Below are 12,771 nucleotides of genomic sequence, written 5' to 3' on the forward strand. Positions count from 1 at the left end.
CTGTTAAGAGAATAAAAATACACGCCACAGACTGGGGAAAATATTTGCAAAACACATATCTGATAAAAGCCTTGCATCCAAATTATACAAAGAACTTTTACAACTCAGCAATAAGAAAACAAACAACCCAATTTAAAAACTGGGCAAAAGATCTGCACAGCGTCTCACCGAAGGAGACATGGATGGCAGGTAAGCCTAAGAAAAAATGCTCAAAGTCATTTTTCATTAGTGAAATGCAAGGTAAAACAAAAATGAGATTCCAGTAGGTATCTATTAGAATGGCTAAAATTGAAAAGCTGACAAAACCAATTGCTGACAAAGATGTGGAGCAAAAGGGATTCTCATTCATTACTGGTAGGAATGCAAGATGGTACAGTCATTTTGGAAGACAGTGTGGCAATTTCTCACAAACTAAATATCATCTTCATAGGTCATCTAGCAATCATGCTTCTAGGTAGTTACTCAACAGATCTGAAAACTGATGTGCACACAAAAACCAGCACATGAATGTTTATAACAGTTTTACCAAATTATCAAAAACTATAAGCCTTCAATGTGTCCTTAAATAGGGGAATGGATAAACAAGGTGTGCTACATCCAAATAATGGAATATTATTCAGCACTAAGAAAGAATGAGATATTAAGCTATGCAAAGACATGGATACATCTCAAATGCATTTTTCTAAGTAAAATAATAATAAAAACACATACTATATTATTCCATTGAGGTGACAGTCTAGAAAAAGCAAAACTATGAAGGTGATAAATCATTCAGGGCTGCCAGGGGTTTGGGTGGGGTAGCATTAACTAGATGAGACACAGGAATTGTTTTAAGGTGGTGAAACTATTCTGTATAGTACTTCAGTGCTGACTACATGAGAGTACATATTTGTCAAAACCCATAAAACTTCACAGCAGAGTGGACCTTAATATATGCAAGCATTAAAAAATTATGTAAGAGGTTGGAGGATCCCAGGATGGAATGCAGAACATGACAAAATAACTCACCTGTATTAAAATGTATAGAACCACCTCACTGAAAGGGTGGGGGTAAAGGTAGTGGCCTAAGTGACTTAGGAAATGAGTGGAGTCTGTAAGACTGAAGGCAAAAGCAGCTACATACACAGTGTACTTTAGTTGCTAATGTTGTTTCTCACAGGGTATGCATTAGTGGTTCTAAAACTACTATACGTGCATATGAGAATTTAGCAATTAAGGATATGGATGGTTGGTGGTGGGGGCCGTTTTTTCTCACTTCTGGAGTAAACCTTGGTCATTGGAATCTCTCCCACTTGGATCTTTTTTCCTATTGACATACCCTTCAATATTGTGGGTATTTTTTCTTTTTTTTTTGGAGCACTTTCTAACTTTCTGGCACTACAAAGTGTTCCAGACTCATCTTGTACACTTTCTGCACTAGTCCTAGAATCTGCCATCTCCCCAGAGAACCCTGGCTCCTCTCATTGGAGGAGATGTGTTTGTCCCTACCAGGGTGTTATTGTTTCTAACAGGTCCTTTCTGCTGACAGAATATATTTATGTGTACTAATCCATGCATATACACTTATTTTAAAATATTTCTGTATGGATCCATCTGTATCTACATTAAGCTAAACATGAGTACGTTCTGATGTTTCCAGCTCTAATCCATTACCACATGACCAACTATCACAGCCAAGAGGAGCCTAAGGAGACATGACAACTAAATGACACGCGGTATCCTGGATGGGATCCTGGGACAGAAGAAAGACACTTCAAAAAACCTAAGAAGATCTGAATAAAGTATGGATTTCAGTTGAAAATAATTATCAATATTGGTTCATTGATTGTGACAAGTGACAAGATGCAAATAAGAGATTTTGGGTATGGGAACTACAGGAACTCTCTGTACTATCTTTGCAAGTTTTCTATAAGTCTAAACTATTCTACAATTTAAAATTTTTAAAAATTAAAAAAAAAGAAAATTCTAATTCACAAAGCATATGTGATAGGGTCATTCCCCTGTTTGGTATCCTTCAATGGCTCCCCATATCTACTGGGTAGGATGAACTCCTTACATGGTGTACAAGGTGGCCCCTGATGAGAACCCTGTGTACCTTGTAACTCTTGTCTCTCAGTAGTCCCTATGTAAATTCTGTGCACCATCCATATCAACCCACGCGGGGCTCCCCATACACGCTGTGCTTGTTCACACTTGCATGTTGTTGGACACGATGTTCTCTCTGCATAGAACTCATTTCCCTCATTGTCTTGCAGAGATCCACAACATCATGTGAAGAGCTCCTATTGCCTAGCTTTCATGCTGTTTTCATGAAGACATGACTTTAGAGCTTTGTGTGATCCTGGAAAAAAACACATCCCTCCCTTTTCTCCCCACTATCACTTACAACCTGAGAACCGTTATTTGTCTCGAGGGTGGTCAAGATCCACCGTGTCCTTCTCCCTGGCTCTATTGGCCACTTCCAGCAGATTGAGACACTCACATCCTTCCTCCTCACTGGCACTCTCCTCTCCTACGGCTCTACACTGCCTCTAATCTGACACTACCTCGCCTTCCTCCCAAATCCTAAAATCCATCCACCGTGCTCTTGGAACTCGTCACAATCCCCTCCATCTTCACTCTCTTCTCTCAGGTTCCATGCCTGATGGGAACCTGTTTCACATTCAAGTCACTGTTTCTCCTACAGACCCATTAGTGACAGCTTTTTCCTACCCATAATATCTTCCATAGCACTGGGCTATGAGATGGGCTATTCTCCTCTCTTCTCACCAATGTTCTATACCACGATTTCTCTCTCCTTCCTGAAATCTTCCGGCTTGAACCTTAGGTCATCAGATTTAAAGTACCTGCTAGCACTCTTTGTTGAAATAATTTACAGGCCACCTGAACTCCAGGACATTGCTCTTCATTCCTTGAAGATTTAGATCCTGGCTCACCACTGTTCTCTCCAACCCTGCTTCTCCTAATGTCTGGTGATATCAATGTCTGCATGGATGGCTCTGCAGAATCCTGAATTCTCAGCCTCTCACCCTTGTCTTGTCCAGTGACCTTGTCCCCTGCTCTACCTCAGCTTCCCATTCCCAAGGCCATACCCTGAACTCATCAATATCTGTACTTGCATCCCCTCTGTGTCTCATTCCATTCAGACCATAATCTCTGATCTTTATTTTTTTGTCCTCACATGCCCTGAATCCAACAATTATTCAAGCCATGAGGATCTACAATACCTTGGCCTGATCATCTTTTCACTGCTCCTCTTGCCCCTCATATCATCACTTTCCTTTCCATCAGTTTCAGTTCTGTAGAGACCATCTTATCATTGCTACCTTGCATACACCCTTGGTTCTTTTCCTCTTATTTCTTTTTGTTGCATTCACCTGGCCAACTTTCAGCCATGGTTACTGACAACTTTCCATCTTTCTGCATACCATATCCAATCTATGAGCAAACCCTGCAGTCTCTTCCTTCCAAATATATCCAGAAGCTAACCATATTCCCCACCTCTGTCATTACCATTCTGGCGTAAGCCACTCTTGTCTTTTGTATGTATTAATAGATTTCATGGCTGTCCCTATACTTTCTCCTCTACAGTCTATTCTCCATTCAGAATCTAGAGTGATCTTTGAAAAATGTAGGTCAAATCATATCACTCTGCTGAAAGCCCTCCAGCAGCTCTCTACTTTACTCAGAGTAAAAACCAAAATCTGTTCAATGGTCTACAAGGCCCTCCTCAGTCTGGCCCCCATCAGCTCTCTGACTCCATGTCATGCCACCCTTACCTCTCCCTCTGCATTTTAGCCACACTCCCCTCTGGCTGTTTATTGAACATACCAAGTAAGCTCCTACCTCAGGGCCTTTGCACTTACTGGTTCATCTTCCTGGGATATCTTTGTCCTTATTTCCTAGATATCTGTATGGCTTGCTTCTTCCGTTCCTCAGGTTTATTCAAATGTCACTCTTTCAGATAGCCTTTCCTTAAGCACCTTGCAGAAAATAATGACCATCACTCTCCAGTCCCTTTACCCTGATTTTCCCCATAGTGCTTCTCAGCACCTGACATATGATACAGATGTGTGGTTTTTTTTTAATTTTATTTTATAATGTTATGTTAATCACCATACATTACATCATTAGTTTTTGATGTAGTGTTCCATGATTCATTGTTTGCGTATAACACCCAGTGCTCCATTCAGTACGTGCCCTCTTTAATACCCATCACCGGGCTAACCAATCCCCCCACCCCCCTCCCCTCTAGAACCCTCAGTTTTTTTCTCAGAGCCCATAGTCTCTCATGGTTCGTCTCCTCCTCTGATTTCCCCCCCTTCATTTTTCCCTTCCTACTATCTTCTTTTTCTTTGATACAGGTGTGTGTTTTTGATATCTTTCCACCAATTAGAATATAAGCTGCATGAGGGCAGGGATGTTATTTTTTTCACTAATATACCCTTAGAATCTAGAAGAGTCTTTGTCAATATTTGTATGGACAAAAGTTCTAGGTATCCTTCAAGACTTAGATTACATGTCACTTCCTAAGGAAAACCTTACCTGACTCTATGTGCCTTAGGACCCCAAGATAAGCTGGCCATTCCCTCCTCTGTGCTCCCCAGCACCCTGCACTTAGAGCTTTATAATTGCTTGTGGGTCTCTCTGTCCCAGCCCTCACCCCACACTGGTCTGTAAGACTCTTAGACATGGACCAGGTCTTTCTTCTCCTCCTCAGAGCCCTGGTGCCAACCACAACACTTGGCACATAGAAATGGTTACTGATAGGCTGGCTCAGTTGGTGGAGCATGTGACTCTTGATCTTGGGGTTGTGAGTTCAAGCCCCACGTTGGGTGCAGAGATTACTTAAAAATAAAAAAATCTTAAAAAAATGGTTACTGATAGGACAAAATTATATAACTTATGTGAAAGCACTTGACAAACATCCACCTGAGTCATTCTTTTATTTATTTTTTAATCATTTATTTTTAAAAATATTTTATTGGACTTGTCTGGAACTGGTCGCCTTCTTTTTATTCACCGTCATGGTTTTATCCAACCCTTGTCTATTTTGCATATTTTTTCACATCCCATTTCCTCTCTGCTCCCAAAATAGCAGTACAATTTTCTCTGATTGATGCTGTTTCTCTGCACAAAATAGCAGAGGTTCTGGGCTCACACACCTGAGTTCTCTGGGCTCAGGTGGGGTTCACAAGGATACTTGGGAGCTCAGCTGCCAGCAGATGAATGTGCTTGGCATCAAATGAAGTGTGGGGAAATGGCAAAGCATTTTAGAATGGCAGGCACGATGAGGGCCATTTCCACTCTGCTGCTCTGATAAGCAGTTTCTGGACCTGTTCTGTGAGTAGCCTTACCAGCAACCTCATCTTGTTTGAACTTATATCTCTCAGGATTTGAATTAGCATTTTTATAAGATATCTCCAGTGACAGGAAACTCCATCACATAGTATGCAAATAATCCTCTAGAATACACATGTGAAATAAGCTTCCTTTAATTTTGTTTGCTCTACCTGCCCCTGCAAAGAAAATGAAATTATTATCTCCAATGAGATTGATTCTTTCCCAACAAAGCTTTTACCATTATGAAAAAGGATTACCAGGAGTAGTAGAAATTGACAAGTTATTTTGGTTCTTTGCTTAAGCAGATTTATCTAGGCAGAGACATTTTTTACCTCTTTTTTTTGGTCATATCTTATATTCTAGTTGGTGGAGAGTACAACAAAGGAAGAGAGAAAATAAGAGAGAGAGAGATCTACAGAAATCTTTTTGTATCATGAAGAATCTAACACTCCAGTTGTTTTAACATATTTTATTGTTATTATTTTTAGTAAAATGGAGGGAGTCCTTTAAGAAATCAGCCTTAAAATCCTTGAGCCATCTTGTGTCACTCTCTCAGGGAGAGCAAGTCTCCGAGAGAATTAAAAACAGCTGGGGGTGTGGGGGCACAGCCAGCTACATGGAATGTTCCAACACAGCAAAGAGGAGAGGCAGGAAGAGTGCTGAGAATTATAGCAAGGAACTTGGGGGATTCACCGGAAGCATTTTGCCCCCAAATATGCTTTTTAACCCGTTAATGGCCCAGCAGAAGCTGGAATTCATAGAATCAAAGTCATAAGGACAGTCTGGATCCATCTTTGGATGGGAGCAAGTTAAATGGAGGGCAATGATGGAGATCTGGATCTCATCATGATAACCCAAGCCTCAACCCAGCACCTCCCCACGGCCCCAGAGAGCTACTGCCCCCCCCGCCCCCCCAGTGCCTGTTCCAGGCCCCGCCAGGCACCAGCTCTGTGGCCTTGAATAAATTTCATCATCCATCAGGTTTATCCCTAGGATAGACGAGTTAATGTTTGTGAAGAATTTGGAATAGTGCTTGGCACATGGCAAGAACTATGTGTACATTAAAGAAATGCTTGTTTTTTTGCCTTCTCCAAGAACTGTTTTTTCTATTCCTTTTCTATAAACCTTTCCATTTCACTTTATTTATCTTAGAAGAAAGCTTTATGTCATTCTTGAAAATGAAGAACCTTGTTATAAAAAGAAGGTACCTAAAAATAAAAACAAAGCAATGTTATTAAATTCTAGCTATAGTCTGTGCCCTGAGTCAGGCTCTGAGCTTGAGGCCTCCTTTTCTTTGTTAGAAGATGAGATTGGCTAATGCTTGGGCATTAAAGGTACAGTAGCACCAAAATGAAACTTCCCTTTGGTGTAATCACAAGGACGAGGGAGACAGAGAGTTATGATAATTGTATTATAAGTTTTAATAATATTTAATCTCCCCTAAAATAATCTCAGGATCATCAATATCTTGTGGGCATGTGTCTCTTACTATGGGAAACATTCTAACACACACACGCACACGCACGCGTGCACACACACACACACATACATCTTGTTGCTCAGAAAGAGGAAATGGAATGTCAAGCACACAGCACTGTCTCTGTTTCTCTGCACTGGTTTGTTTAAAGACTTACTTACTTTGGAGATAGAGAGCGTGTAATTGAGGGGGGTGAGGTGGGCTATGGGGGAGAGGCAGAGGGGGAGAGAGAGAGAGAATCTCAAGCAGACTCCACGCTGAGCACCAAGTCCTCGTGGCCTGATCTCACGCCTCTGAGATCATGACCTGATCTGAAACCAAGAGTTGGACGCCTAGTGGACTGAGCCACCCCAGGCGTCTCTGTACTGGTTTGTTTAAAAGCAGGAGATGGTTCTGCTCCTGCTATTGAAATAGGAACCCTAGATTCCCTGCTTGACAAATCCGATGGTTAATTATGATACAGTTCTGGGGGCTTTGCCTAACACACGTAGAGGCCAGGGAGTTGGGGATAAAAGGCAGGAATGCAGAATTAGCCTGATTCACTTAGGGCCAAAACTGGGAACACGTTCTCTGTATTTTGATGTTACAAATCAACTAGTTCGCTTTTCTTTCAAGATTCTGAGTGTAGATTTACGTGATGTTGTCTACGTAAAGAGTAAGTTCCTATTTCCAAAGGTGAAACTCAGAAAAGATTCTCTCTGAAGAGTGGGTCTTTCATTCAGAGAACACAGACTTGCCAGGGATGCCTAAAAGGAAAGCGAGCATTTGTGACACCTCCCAGCCCCCCACGGCCGCAAGGGGCAAAGTAAAGGGCTATAGCTCTCAACGTCCCAGACCCAGGGTGATCTTCCTTGACGGTGGGCCTTGAGGGTGTGAGGGTCCTGGGGCACTGGCTCAGCCTCATTCTGGCGAAAAGGTACAATTCCTCCCACAGGTCCTGCACCACTTGCCAGCAATAATGTGAACTATGTGTCACTACCTCAACTGCATATTAGAAGAGAGTCGTCATGGAGGGCGCCTGGGTGGCTCAGTTGGTTAAGCGACTGCCTTCGGCTCAGGTCATGATCCTGGAGTCCCTGGATCGAGTCCCGCATCGGGCTCCCTGCTCAGCAAGGAGCCTGCTTCTCCCTCTGACCCTCCCCCCTCTCATGTGCTCTCTCTCTCTCTCATTCTCTCTGTCTCAAATAAATAAATAAAATCTTAAAAAAAAAAAAAAAGAGAGTCATCATGGGTCCCCTTCTCTGTGGGTCCTGTTGACCAAATTGGTGGATCTTCTCTGCAGCTGCCAGGCACTTTAGGGGCTGGGCTGCTCCAATGTCACCAACCGGCCATTTCCTTTGCATCCTGTGCTAAAAGCCAATCATGTTTCACACCTTTTCAATCACTGCCTTTGTATTGAAATTCAAACAACTACATTATAACCAAATTGCATCATCCTTCTTTTAATTTAAGGCCTATAGATTTCAAGTAATTTAAGCAATCCTTTGAAGAGCAAAAGAAGACAATCTCTTACAAATGTGATATTTACTCAAAGGGCATTGGGTTCCTAATGGGATTGTCTTAAAACCCTGCCTAGAATAACCACACACGTATTTTTTTTCCAAAGCCTCTAATAACCAAGAGTGTTTTATTTTTTTTTTTTAACTTTATTTTTGAGAGCAGTTTTAGGTTTATAGCAAAATTGAACAAAAGGTACAGAGTTCCCATATGCTTCCAGCCCCCACACATACACAGCCCCCCTCCCCATTATCAACATCCCCCACCCTAGTGGTCCATTTGTTACAACTGATGAACCAACAGAGACACATCATTATCACCCAGAGTCCATAGCGTACATTAGGGTTCACGTTTGGTGTTGTATGTTCAACGGGGTTTGGACAAATGACTAATGACATGAATCTCACATTATAGTATCTTACAGAGTAGTTTCACTGCCCTGAAAATCCTCTGTGCTCTGCCAAGAGTGTTTTGAAATAGATTCTAGTAGATTTGTTTACTCTAGTTTAGAGCAAAGGAATGAGGCAAGAGACCCCACCTGCATGAGACCCCTCGGCTGCCTGTCTCCCCTGTGACTGCCTTGGAAGCCCTTGAGAGGACAAATGGGTGTGGTTAGTGAAGAATATGGACAGGGTGGGGACGGGCTGAAGATACGCTTACAGGGCTGGGTGCAGAGGTTCTGATCTCTCCTTAGGAATAGTGTCGTGTCCGATTCATTCATCCGTTCATGCATTCACTCCACAAATGTTTATGGAGCACTCACCACATGCTAGGTGAATGCAGTCATTAAACAAGACAAAGTGTCTTCCCAGAGCTTATGACGTTGGGGTGGTGAGGGGACCAAACCATAAATACATAAATAAGGAAATTTCTGATGGTGCCAGGTGTTACAAATATGACAAAAATGACAGGGAGGGAGAAGAGGGCTCTTGGGGATAAGGGGATTAAAGAAGCACTCTCTAAAAAGACGTTCAAGCTGGTCTAGGAGCAAAGAAAGTGCTTTCCTGGCCCAAGGATCCAGGATCAGCAAACACAGGAGCAAGGAGGTGGGAGCCGCCAGTCACATTTGCATGCCCGGGGTCCAGCTCAGGACTGGCTCTCAGGAGGTGCTCTGGGAATGCTGAACTCTATCACGCTTTTAGAGGCTGCCTCTGAGGAAGGAAACAGGGCAAACAAGCATTGTCCCGCAGGTGTGACAGGACCGATGGTGGGTGACCAGGGGATCAGCTGGAGCACATCGTGACTTTTAAGTGGTCTCTGAGGCATACAGGCACGAGACATAGAAATACCCGATGGTATTTGTTGACTAAAAGAAGGCCAGCCAGAGATTTGGCGACAGTTGATGGCACAAAATGATGGTGATTCAGATTCAGGTTGATGTCTTTTCAGGTCCTTTTACACATCAAGTAGTGTTTTGAACACACAGTTATTGAGCTCCCATGAGATACCTGCTGTGGGCAAGACCAGTGCCTGCCCTGGGAGCCCGTGGAGAAGCCCCGGGGAGAGCTGTGTGATTTACTTGACCTCGAATCACGACAGTACGTTCTGAGCGTTATGATGCCCCGCCTGGGGGCTCCGGGTCACAGAGAACACGCGTGTGCTCAGGAGGTCAGCAGGGCTGTGCCCCTTGGGGGGTGTCTCAGGGAGGGCAAGACTTCTCATTCCTTAAATGGTCCTCCTATCTTGGGATGGAGGTATGATTATCCACACTGCAGATTAGGAAATGGAGGTGGTAAGTGACCATGAAGGTAGCAGGGACACATGCAAGATGCACACGCAGGCCCTCTGCCCCAAGGCCAGAGCCCCTCCCTGGGCCACGCAACTTGTCTGGGGTGGTGGCCAGGAAAGGACAGAGAGAAGGAAATGGCTGGGATCCACAGCGTGGGCTGTTCCATCTCTGTGGAGGGTTCCGGAATTCCTCCACAGCAGTTTGCTTTGGTTTTTCTTGACCAGAGGATCCTTGATGTTGCAATTACTTATGTGTGTATCAGTCAGGGTCCCAGTACGAATAGATGGTACGCTCAGAATGAAGAGAAGTTCAGTGGAGGGACTATTTGTAAAGACGCAGGCAGGGTGTAGGGAAACTCCGAGAGTTAGCTCACACCTTCTCGTGCTAGTGAGGGCTCTGGACGGATTTGGGGAGGGAGCCATAACCACTTAGAGACGGAGAGGGGCTCCTGACAGGAGCTGTGGCCCTTGGAATAAGGACAGGGCAGCATCTGCTGACCACCCCCCAGGGAGGCAGCTGGGGAAATACGTGCCCTGGCCTTTCGGTCCTTCTCGCCCACATCTTCTGCTCCCCTGTCCCAACTGCTGTGCCCACATTCCCTGAGTCCCAAGTTTGGGCAGTGCAGCAGATTGAATAGCATCCTCCAAAAATTCATGTCCCCTGGAAGCTCAGGATATGACTTTATTTGAAAATAGTCTTGCAGATGTAATGAGTTAGGGTTAGGGTATCCCCTAAATCCTCTGAGAATCTCCTTATAAGAGACAGAAAAGAACAGAGAGACCCAGAGGAGAAGGCCAGGTAGAGATGGAGGCAGAGATTGGAGTGACGCATCCCTAAGCCAAGGACCGACAAGGACTGTCAGATCGTCAGGAGCTAAGAAGAGGCAAGGAAGGATTCTGCCCTTGAACCCTTTGGAGAGGGCAGGGCCCTGCTGACACCCTGATTTTAGGCTTCAGCCTCCAGAACCATGAGAGAATACATTTCTGTTGTTTTAAGCTATCAGCTTAAAACATTTTGCTATCAGCTGATATGGCAGCCCTGGGAAACAAGCGCAAAGCAGTACCGTTTTCTCCTTTTTGCTCTCCTCTTGATCCTCTGTTCCTTCTCTAATAATAACAAGCAACATTTTATATAGTTTGGATCTAGTGATAGACACAGTTATAATTACTCCACATGTGGACTAACTCATTGCTATTCTCACAACAACTCTATGAGGTAAGTCCTACCATTATAGCCTATTTCTGGCCAAGGTACTAAGACACAGAGTGGTTAAGGAACTTGTCCAAGGTCACACAGCAAGTAAGAGGCAGTAATGGGATGAATCGAATTGTATGCCACCTGATAAGATCAAATGAGATTATGTTATCCCTTCTGTGATATTTCTGCCAAAGATGCATGACCCTAATCGAATAGGAGGAAATGTCAGACGAACCAAAACCGAGGGGCTTTCTACAACATAGGTGACCCGTAATCTTAGAAAATGTCTGGAAACCCTGCCAGTCAAGGACAGAACAAGGAACTGTCCTGACTGAAGGAGAATTGAGAGACTTGACAAGAAAATGCAGAATGTGACTCTGGTCCGGGTCCTTTGGCTGTCAAGGACAAGAGTGGTACTGTTGGTGAAACTTGAATAGGGTCTAAGGATTAGGTGATGGAGATTCCCTTTCTGTATGTCTTACACATATTAACTCTTTTAATCTTCACACCCACCCCATGAGGTTTTGATTTACAGATGAGACAGCTGAGGCCCAGAGAGGTTCAATAACTTGCCCAAGATCACACAGCTAGGGGTAGCAGAGCTGGGATTGCCCAGACAGAGGTGGGATCTTATCACTGCTCTCAACTGCCTCTCAATATGGGAACAAGCAATAAACACGCAAATAAGCTAAACAAATTGTGAACCAGAGGGTGAACTGATGCTAACGGGGAAGACAAAAGCAGGGAGAGCTGGGCGCTGACTTCCGACTGAAACACGGTGGTCAGGGATGACCTAACTGAGCAAGAGAGGGTTAGAGCAGAGACCTGAGGGGCTGGGAGAGGAGCCTTAAAAAACCATTGAGCTGCTCATCAATTCAACCTTAGAGAAATTATAGGATGCATTAGCTCTGATGCATGAGCCCATTGCTGAGCTCAATGTAATAAGATGCAGAGTCAAGTTACAAAGAACATACTGATGCTGAGTGCTGGGAAATGGAAATGAGAAAATCAAGACAAACAGGATGAAGAATAAGGGAGGCTCCTTAGCCTTCTCGATGCCTAGTTCCAAGTGAGGGCAGGATCCCAGCACACACAGCCCAGGCTGCCTGCAGGGACAGCTCACGGATGGGCTTCCTGGGGCCCAATAGAAAGAGGGCTTGATCTGGAAGAGCAGCTCTAGGAAGACCAAGTGCTGTCCTGGAAGGAGGAGGCAAGGAGGGCCTGCGGGAGGTGGCGGCCAGTGAAGCCAACAAGCAGAGGTGTGACAAACAGCCTTGGGGGCTGTGGGTGGTGGAGGAGAGCCCACTCAGCTCAAAGGCTTCCACATTCCAGTGCTAACAACACACTCACCTTCACGCACTGTTCACTGCAAGTAGAACTGTAAGTCCTCCCCCGAGGAAGGGCACCTACATGTCCTATTTGCAACTAGTTTGTACATCGAAGAAAGCCTGGCTTCCTCCTTGCTTCTGCTCGGACAGCACAATAAAATCAGGCCGAGCACATGGAATTTGTTTTCATTATAGTGTTT

Source organism: Leptonychotes weddellii, chromosome 4, assembly GCF_054177405.1.
Source record: "Leptonychotes weddellii isolate Sample4059 chromosome 4, ASM5417740v2, whole genome shotgun sequence".
NCBI lineage: Eukaryota > Metazoa > Chordata > Mammalia > Carnivora > Phocidae > Leptonychotes > Leptonychotes weddellii.